Here is an 8523-nt window from a genome sequence, read left to right on the forward strand (position 1 = left end):
CTGGCCCAACCAGGTAGCAGACTCCAAAAGACGAGAATGCCACAGTATCGTGCCGTCACGTGACTGACTGCACAAGAACGCCTCGCTTAGGACAGAGTTTTTTCAGAGAGGGACGGTATATTTTGATACAGTTTCAGCTGCGCGGATAAAACCAGCCCGCCCTTGCCATGTATAAAAACGCATTGAAAATAGGGGTTTAAAGGTACCAAAATGTGGATTTTCCTCTTCACGAAAGTCAGAGTATCTTAAGTTATAAAGCTTGGCTATTTAACCTACGCTCTCATTTTAGTTTTTGGTTTGGCGTAAAAGTTTGGATTTCAAAGAATCATGCGAAGGTTTCCTTTACTGCACGAGGCTGTTTGAAAGAAGTGGTTTCTACAGTAGTAGTTTTAAAACAGGAGAAACTCAACCGATTATCTGGAAACGGCTTTCTTCGATGTCAGTGTACATATCAGTTTCTTAAAAAGAACCGAGAAAAATATGAATCATTTTAAGGAAGGAGTGGCATGGCTGCAACACCTGTGTCTCTCCCTTGGATGTCACCACCACACATTTTCTCTGAAGCTGCACTAGTGTAGCCAGCAAGCAAAGATTTCAATGAGCACATTTGGTTCGCATATCGAATGGAAAACCTCCGAATGAACAGTGCATAGTAAGGGTAGTCTGGCTTGCATTCTTGAGGGACCATCTAACCCCACAGCGAATATTTCTCAGGCTGGGAAATGGCTGATGATGGCTAAAATCTGAATATCTATCCCTGGCTGGGTATGGGCAAGTGTCAAAAGATTTGTTTGCTGCTGACACGCTTGTATGTCTTTACTGGACTGTCAGTTATGCAGGGGTCGAACAAATTAAGCGCCATCACGACTTCTTGAGGTTGATGGACCACCCCTGCACTTTTAATGTGACACCATTATAGCGGCACAAATTTGCGGGAATTTTCTGCAGTTTGCATTTGGCAGCGGGTGCCAAACCCAAAGTCGGTGAAAAAACCTGCCTCTGATAACACATTCAGTTGCAACCTCCAACCACTTTTCCATTTATCTTTGTTGAGGGGTCGAATTATAGATGTTGATCGCGTGAACTGTTTACAGGTTTGCCTTGGATGAAATAGGCCTATGCGTCGATTGTTGACTATAATTCCAGGCATATTTTCAGGTTTACTTTATCGCAAGGGTATTCAACCGTAAACTCACAGAGTGGTAACCAAACAACTGTGTCAGGTATAATGGACAAGGGTCAAATTCAACAGCTTCACCGCACCGTTCAATCTCTATTCAATTTTCATAGTGCCGGTATACTGTTAAACTTAGTGCCAAGTCGGTACGGATTTTTTTCTTTTAAAGCAATATTGCTGCAATTAACACGGTAATACCGGTAATTTCACCTCCATGCAGGGACGTTTAGTGGCACAGGTGTAATTTTACTAGGGGGGGCAAAAGGGGCCACCAACATCTTATGGGGGAACAAGCTTTCAGTAGTGATTTTTTGTTAGAGGGCAAGCTTTCGTTACTTTTGTTTAATATCTATTCATCCGTTGATCCCTTTATTTTGGTGGATTGGCCTGGGGGTAACAAGTTGTCAGTTTTGTACACAACACACGGCTTGTTTATAAATTGCATGTGAGCACTGTGCTGGCTACAGATCCCTGAGTGCTCAAATTTTATGAATAACCAAATAAATCAAGTGTTCTATTGCTGCCACTAGAAGCAATTCAATTGTGTTTTGTGGATCGTTATTTTTCTCTTTTTTTTGGTAACAAGAGTGTGGCCTTTAAGAGACACGGCGCGCTATAAAGAGCGGTGAACTTTGACAAGGTTACCGATTGTTCGAAATTCCCCGTGTCATTGCTCAAACGCAGTTGTTTGATTAAGCTGAGTTCAAAATATACCTTCAAATTTGTTTTCCAAAGGGTGGTTCGATGAAATTTGCTCTCCATGTAGGGTGGGTTGGGGGTGGGCGTTAGGCTGGGGGAGTTATAAACCGGTGGCAAATCATGTGATACATGTCTTGACTGGGATCACAGACGGAAATACTACCTGTTTATATCTAATGGAAAACAGAGCTTAAAGAGAACATTGGACCATCCTAGTCTAAGTCTATTACATAATAATAATAATGATAATAACCTATGATAATTGACATTTATAAAGCACTCGATCCATCAAGCTGCTCCAAGGCGCGGTACGTCAAAATATAAATAAATGAATATAACCTACATGTACCATAATTAAAATCTGTACTAAGAAACCTAATATGCTTTAAAAAAGGTGCATCTTCAACCTGGTCTTGGAACTCTCCACATTCCTAGATTCCCTAATATGACCTTCAAGCTAGTTCCAGAGAGGTGGACCAGCCACAGAAAATAAACTCTCGCCATCAGAAGACAGCCTAGTTTTTGGAAGAGTAAGCCTAGACGAGTCCAGCGCGGAACGAGTGAATCGACTAGGAATCCTAACATCAAGCAAATCACTTAAATAACTGGAGCACTGTCGTGGAGACATTTAAAGATCAGGAGACACACTTTAAAAAATACCCTCTATTTTACTGGCAACCAATGTAATTGCATCAGAGCAGGCGCAATGTGGTCATATTTCTTGCAATTAGTGAGTAACCTTGCTGCAGCAAGGGCTGTCGCCGATCGACCTATTCAAACAGGTACTGTCTACTTTTGTATGACCATGTGCACTGAAATGATAGTCAAATGTTTTGTCTTGGGATCAAATCTTTCACGGCAAGATGCATTTTTATTTGTACAGACTGCGCAGGGTGTGGCGATTTTGTTTTAGTCGACAACTCTCCAAACTTACCGTGTGTCCAGTTGTTTAGAATCAGATAATTGCATCGTAATACTTTCTTCCCACTGGCCGTTTGTGTTACCGTAAACCAAAATAAACGGTTCTGCACGAATCAATGAAGGTGAGGTAGCAGGTTCAAATCCCTCTCCAGTAAATTTCTTTGTTCATCTTCATAATCATTTAAAAGCACCTAATCAGTTTCCCTTTGAAAGTTGTTTCAAGAGTATAATTACTGAAAACATTGAACTTTTAACAGTACAAAAGAAGCTGATGAGACTCATTACAATTTCCAATTTTAGAGAACATAATGTGCCTCTTTTAAGACATGGCAAACAATTATTTTATTAACAACAACAGTAGAACAAAAACAGGGAAAATGAATAGTGAAAATGATAAACCAAATAATGAAAACAATATTGGAGTTTTATGTTAACTTAAAGCCTCTTCTCCCTCATGATGTACTATTTACCACTTTAATACTACTACCACTTTACCAGACAGCACAAGAAGCTTCTTTATTCTTTTGCACGCACTACTCCTACACAAAATACAGTCAAGTGTGACGGTCCGGGCTGTTGAATCCCTGAATGACGCCTCTATAAAGAACCAAGGGAACCTACAAACAATCAAACGTAAATATAGGGTAAATATAGGTGTGAAGCACCCGGGTCCGGAATTGGCGGTGGCCACGGAGGTCCAGGCCAGCGGGGGCTACCTCCAACCGCCACTTGTTGTGGTGATGTTCACAGAGGGGTGGGTCCATCGTGGTGTCTGCATCTCTTGTGGCCCGCTCCTCTTGCAGGGTGGCTCGCAACCCCAGTTGCAAGCGGACCCCTCCCGCATACGTCACCCACGAGCCGGGGGGCAGACTCCGGTGGCCCCCGCTCCAAACCAGGGCTGGGGGTTCTTTCTCAGTCTGCGTCCCCGTCCCTACTGAGCGGTGCAGTGGGGCGGTCCCGGCCCCAGCAGCCGCCGCGGGGGCCCGAGGGCCCGAGGCCGCACCGGAAGGCGAGTCCGACTGATCTCGTCGTTCCGGCTGGCATCGTGACCCCTGCCTTCGGCGCCGAGAGGGCACCGGCGAGGGCTCACCCGCGGCAGCTGAGTGGGAGCGGGCCCGGGCGGCTCCCCCCCGGAGGGCAGGCAGGGGGGTGGCTGCTCCTCGAGGAACTCGTCACCCCCCAACTCCCCGTCACTGGCGAAGACCTCCAGGACGTCAGGATCCTCTTCCCGGACCTGGCCGACGAGGACGTGGTCGCAGCGTCGGTGGTGCCGATCCCGCATGTCCGAGCGGTAGAAGCAGCGGCCACACCCCTGCTCACAGGTATAGGGCCAGGTGGCGAACAGCTCCGGACAACCCGTCCTCAGGTGTCGCCGCAAAATGGTCTGCTGACGGAATTCCCGCCGACAGTGCGGGCAGGCCAACCGGTACATCCTGGGGAGAGAAACAGAGGGAGATTCAGGAGTTAGCGTGAAGCAGAATCGCGCCGGGCGCCGAACCTGCCGCCCCTTAAGAGTCACGCGCGCTCCCCCCGCCCCCGGCTCGCATGGTGATGGCTCCGCCTTCGCGCTGCCTCCCTGGCAGCTTGTGTCTGAATTCTCCCCGCTCGACACGCCGCCACTCCGGCCCGGGTGTCCCGACTTCGCCCCGTCAATAGGTTCCAGTGCGGTCCCTTCGTCAACGGGGGGAGACAGCCCCCGCGGTCAGGACTGAGGGCCGGATCCGTTGGCTCCTTGCCCCCCTGCCCGCGATGGCGCCTCCTCAGCCAAGGCTCCGCCGGCTGCGCACTTGCACCATCCAAGCTGCACGTCGTCCAGGTAGCGCTTGAGCAGATTGCGATGCACGATCTAAGCCTTTGCTCGGGCGCTACGCTGCACTTTGTTGGTCACGTCGTTGAGGCGTTGTAGCACCACGAAGGTTATGTCCCACCACTGTTGCAGCTTGGGGAAGTGGCCGACCTTCTTCTTTGGGGTGAACAGCCAAACAGCCTCGCCGGGCTCAAACCGACCCTCCTGGGCGCGACGGTCGTACTGCAGCTTTTGGTAGCTCTGAGTCCGCCTCAGGTGTCACCGGGCAAACTAATGGGCCCACGTGAGCTTTGCTCTCAGCTCGTCGACGTAATTTAGTGCCTTGGTAGTCTCCGTACATTCCTCCGGTGACCCCAAAACGACGTCCAGGGGACGTCCCACCTCCCTCCCGAGCATGAGCATGTTCGGGGTGAGCCTGGTGCTATCGTGCTGGGAGGAGCGGTAGGCTATCAGGACGTAGGGAAGATGCTCGTCCCAGTCGTCCTGATTCTCATCCACAAACATGCTCAGCATGGACTTCACTGTACGATTGAATTGCTCCACCATGCCGTCGGACTGGGGGTGGAACAGAGTCGTCCTGGTCTTGTGGATGCCCAACAGTTGGCAGACCCCACGGAACAGGCCCACCTCAAAAACCCACCCTTGGTCCGTGTGGATCTCCAGGGGTGTCAGTTTGAGTCCGGCGGTCCAGAACCGCCACAGTACCGTGGCCAGCCTCTGGTAGTGCTCCTCAAAGGTCCCCCTAACTATCACGTCATCCAGGTAGACGACGGCCACTTGCCACTGGAGACCCCGCAGGACGCGCTCCATCAGACGCTCGAAGGTGGCAAGAGCGTTACAGAGCCCGAAGGGCATCACGGTAAACTGGTAGAGGCCGCTCTGTGTCCTGAATGCCGTCTTCTCGTTGTCAACCTCCGCCATGCGGACCTGCCAGTACCCGCTGGCCAAGTCCAGGGTGCTGAACTACCTGGCTCCCTCGAGTTCGTCTAAGTTATCCTCTATCCGAGGGATGGGTAGGCATCCTTCAGGGTGGCTGCGTTGACCCGCCGGTGGTCCACGCAGAGGCGGAGAGACCCGTCCTTCTTCCGCACCAGGACCACCGGCGACGACCACGGGCTGTGCGACGGTTCGATTAAACCATCCACCAGCATCTTTTCCTCCTGACTCTGGGCCTCCAACCACTTGGGGATCGGAAGCCGCTGGGGAGGTTGCCTGATGGGTGGCGTCGTCAGTGTGTTGATTGGGTGGTGGGCCCAGTCGGTTTTGCCGAGCCACTGGCGAGGCCCCTTGACTGGTATCCACGAAGCCCGTCGTGACGGCCACCTGGCAATGGTCTGTGGCCGCCAGGCTGGGGTACACTATCCCAACTCCTCGGGCACGATCTCCGCACACTTTCCCATTCACGATCGCCTCGGGGATTACCACGCTCTCAGCCACTTGGACCCGTGCCACCACCGGCTTGCAGCTCGGCCCCTCCAGGGGAACCAGCTTGCCGTCAACCACAAGTGAGTTGTTGCTCCACCTCCACTCGCAGCGGTGCTTAGCCATGAAGTCTATCCCCACAATGACGTCGGGTTCGATGTCCGCCACCGCGTAGGTGTGTAGGGTGCACTGGTCCCCCAGCTGGAGTTTGAAGTCGAATCGGGCTACCATCAGCCTTCTGCAGAGTCGGTCCAGCTGGCTGCAATCTGGGTTTGTCGGCGCCTGTAAGTGCGTAGTAGACCCTGGCCGACACGACACTTACGGCCGCCTCCGTGTCAAGTAGCAACCGTAATGTCTTGCCGGCCAGCTTGCCGGTGGCGTAGTTGGCCCGGTTCGCCAGAGCCACCAGCGTCTGCCTGTGTCGGGCCACTGGCCCTGTTTCTGCCGCCAACGGAGGCGCAGGGGCCGGCTCCGGCGGCGCCGTCAAGACATGCTCCGCCTGCAGCCGGCCGCGGACTGCACCGCCCTTCCCCTTTCCGCGCGGGCAATCCCGGCGGAAATGTCCATACTCGCGGCACCAGAAGCACTGGACCCACCAGGGGGCGCCCGAAGAGGGTGGATCTCCACCCGCCACCCCCGCCTTAACCGGTGTACCTGTGGAGGGTTCCTCAACCACCCGAACCTCCTTGGCCCCGATCCTACCCTTCCGCTGATGTGCCTGGGACTCCAAAAAGGCCTCCATCTCAGTGGCCAGGGTAATTGCCTCCGCAAGGGTCGTGGCCTTCCTGGCAAAGACATGGCGCTGCAATTGTTCGTCCCCCAGGGCGTTCCAGAAGGCCTTCACCGCCAGATCCTCGCGCGCCTGTGTGGGCAAGGTGGGGTAACTCCGGAGGACTAACCGTCGGATGGACCTCCCCAGTTCTCCTAGGGACTCTCCCCGCGCGGGGATCCGCCCTAATCGCGCCACCCGTCGCAGTTTCGCCGCGTGGGGGCGTCTGCATCTCACTATTTATCTCAAAAACTCCAGCTAGCCCGTCTAGACCCTCCCTCCCGACGACCGTGGCCGCGGCCTCGCAGCGCTCCAGGCGGTACGCCACACTGGCCACGTCCCCGGCGCGCAAGGGCACCCCGAAACCTGTCACGGGTCCGCTAGCTCCCCTCAATTTGCATCGGGGCCCCGCCCCCGCGGCAGCCGCCCCGGCCCGGCTGCACTCCGAGAGGGACGCTTACTGGGCCACCGCAGCGCCCCTATACTATGGCTAGTATTACAAGCTTCAGCTACCTCGCACCGAGGCTCCAACCCCACGGTAGCCGCCCGGCCGTTCTCTGAGAGGAGCATTCTCTCGACCACAAGACATGAATGAACTTCCACCCGCCCCCCGCCGGGACCCCTGAGCCACCGACCCACCCTGAGGGCGCTCCGACTGGGACGCCTCTCCCAGTGCGTCCCCGCCGCCAGAGGGGGGCGTCCCACGTACGCCGGCGATGGGTGTACTAGTGATGGGTTGGGAGGATGTCTCCTGGCGATGCCCCGCCCCCTCCCCAGCGACCGGGGCGAAATGGTCGTGCTCCAAACGGAACTGCACCCCTTTCGCCCCATCAACTTTAAAAGGGGGGGGGGAAGTCGCCCGGGGACTGCGCAGACTTGGCTGCATTCTCCAGGGGACCTAGCTCAAGCCCCCCCCACGCTGTGCACTCGACGCACTTGATACCCTCGAATTTCCGCCTCCCGCTCCTGGATAACTGTTCCAGATTCCCCGCAAGGAACGACTCCAGCTCGCCCGCCAACCCAGGTGAGTTCCACGTCGCCTTTGCAGTCTGGGCCCCCCACCACAGGGCCCCGCGCTGGCCTGTGCTGCCGCTGTCAAGCGAGTCCGGCACCCGACCCAAATCATCCATTTTACAGCTATCCAGCGTCTCGCCGCTGCCACCAGTTGTAGCGTGTCCTACTAATCAGGGTTCGACGCTGGTATAGAATCACTCACAGCCGTAACTCGCTGTTTGGTCACAAAATCTGTTTTAATGCTGTCGTCCACAACAATGCGTTTCCAGCTCAGCTCTAAACATGGCGCCCGTTGGCAGAGACTGCGCAGGCGCGAGGCGGGAAAACTGCGGGCCGTTCGCATACCAGCGTGGGCAGCCAGCCAACTCCATGCAGGTCCGAGCTGGCGCCCCCACCGGCCGGACCCGCCGGCGCTACAATAGAGTAGATTCATCGCAAAGGTCAGTTGCGTTTCTTATGAAGGGACAAACACAGATTCGAAATGTTACGTAAAGCTCATGGCGTTTTAGGCTACAGATTCGGGCAAAAGTACTCGTGTGTAGAAACAGGACTTTGAGGACACCATACATGGTTATTATTTCCGGTTGTTCAGTCTGCAATGCTAAAGCAAACCCTCTGAGTTCAAACTTCATTACTGCCCTGTTTGAGAGAGGCGCACTCTGCCAGTCGGACATACGTGCTGTCAGATCGTGCTCTTCTAGTTTCTCAGTTTTG

Source organism: Acanthaster planci, linkage group LG10 (assembly GCF_054643075.1).
Source record: "Acanthaster planci isolate LZ-2023a linkage group LG10, COTS_SCS, whole genome shotgun sequence".
Classification (NCBI taxonomy): domain Eukaryota; kingdom Metazoa; phylum Echinodermata; class Asteroidea; order Valvatida; family Acanthasteridae; genus Acanthaster; species Acanthaster planci.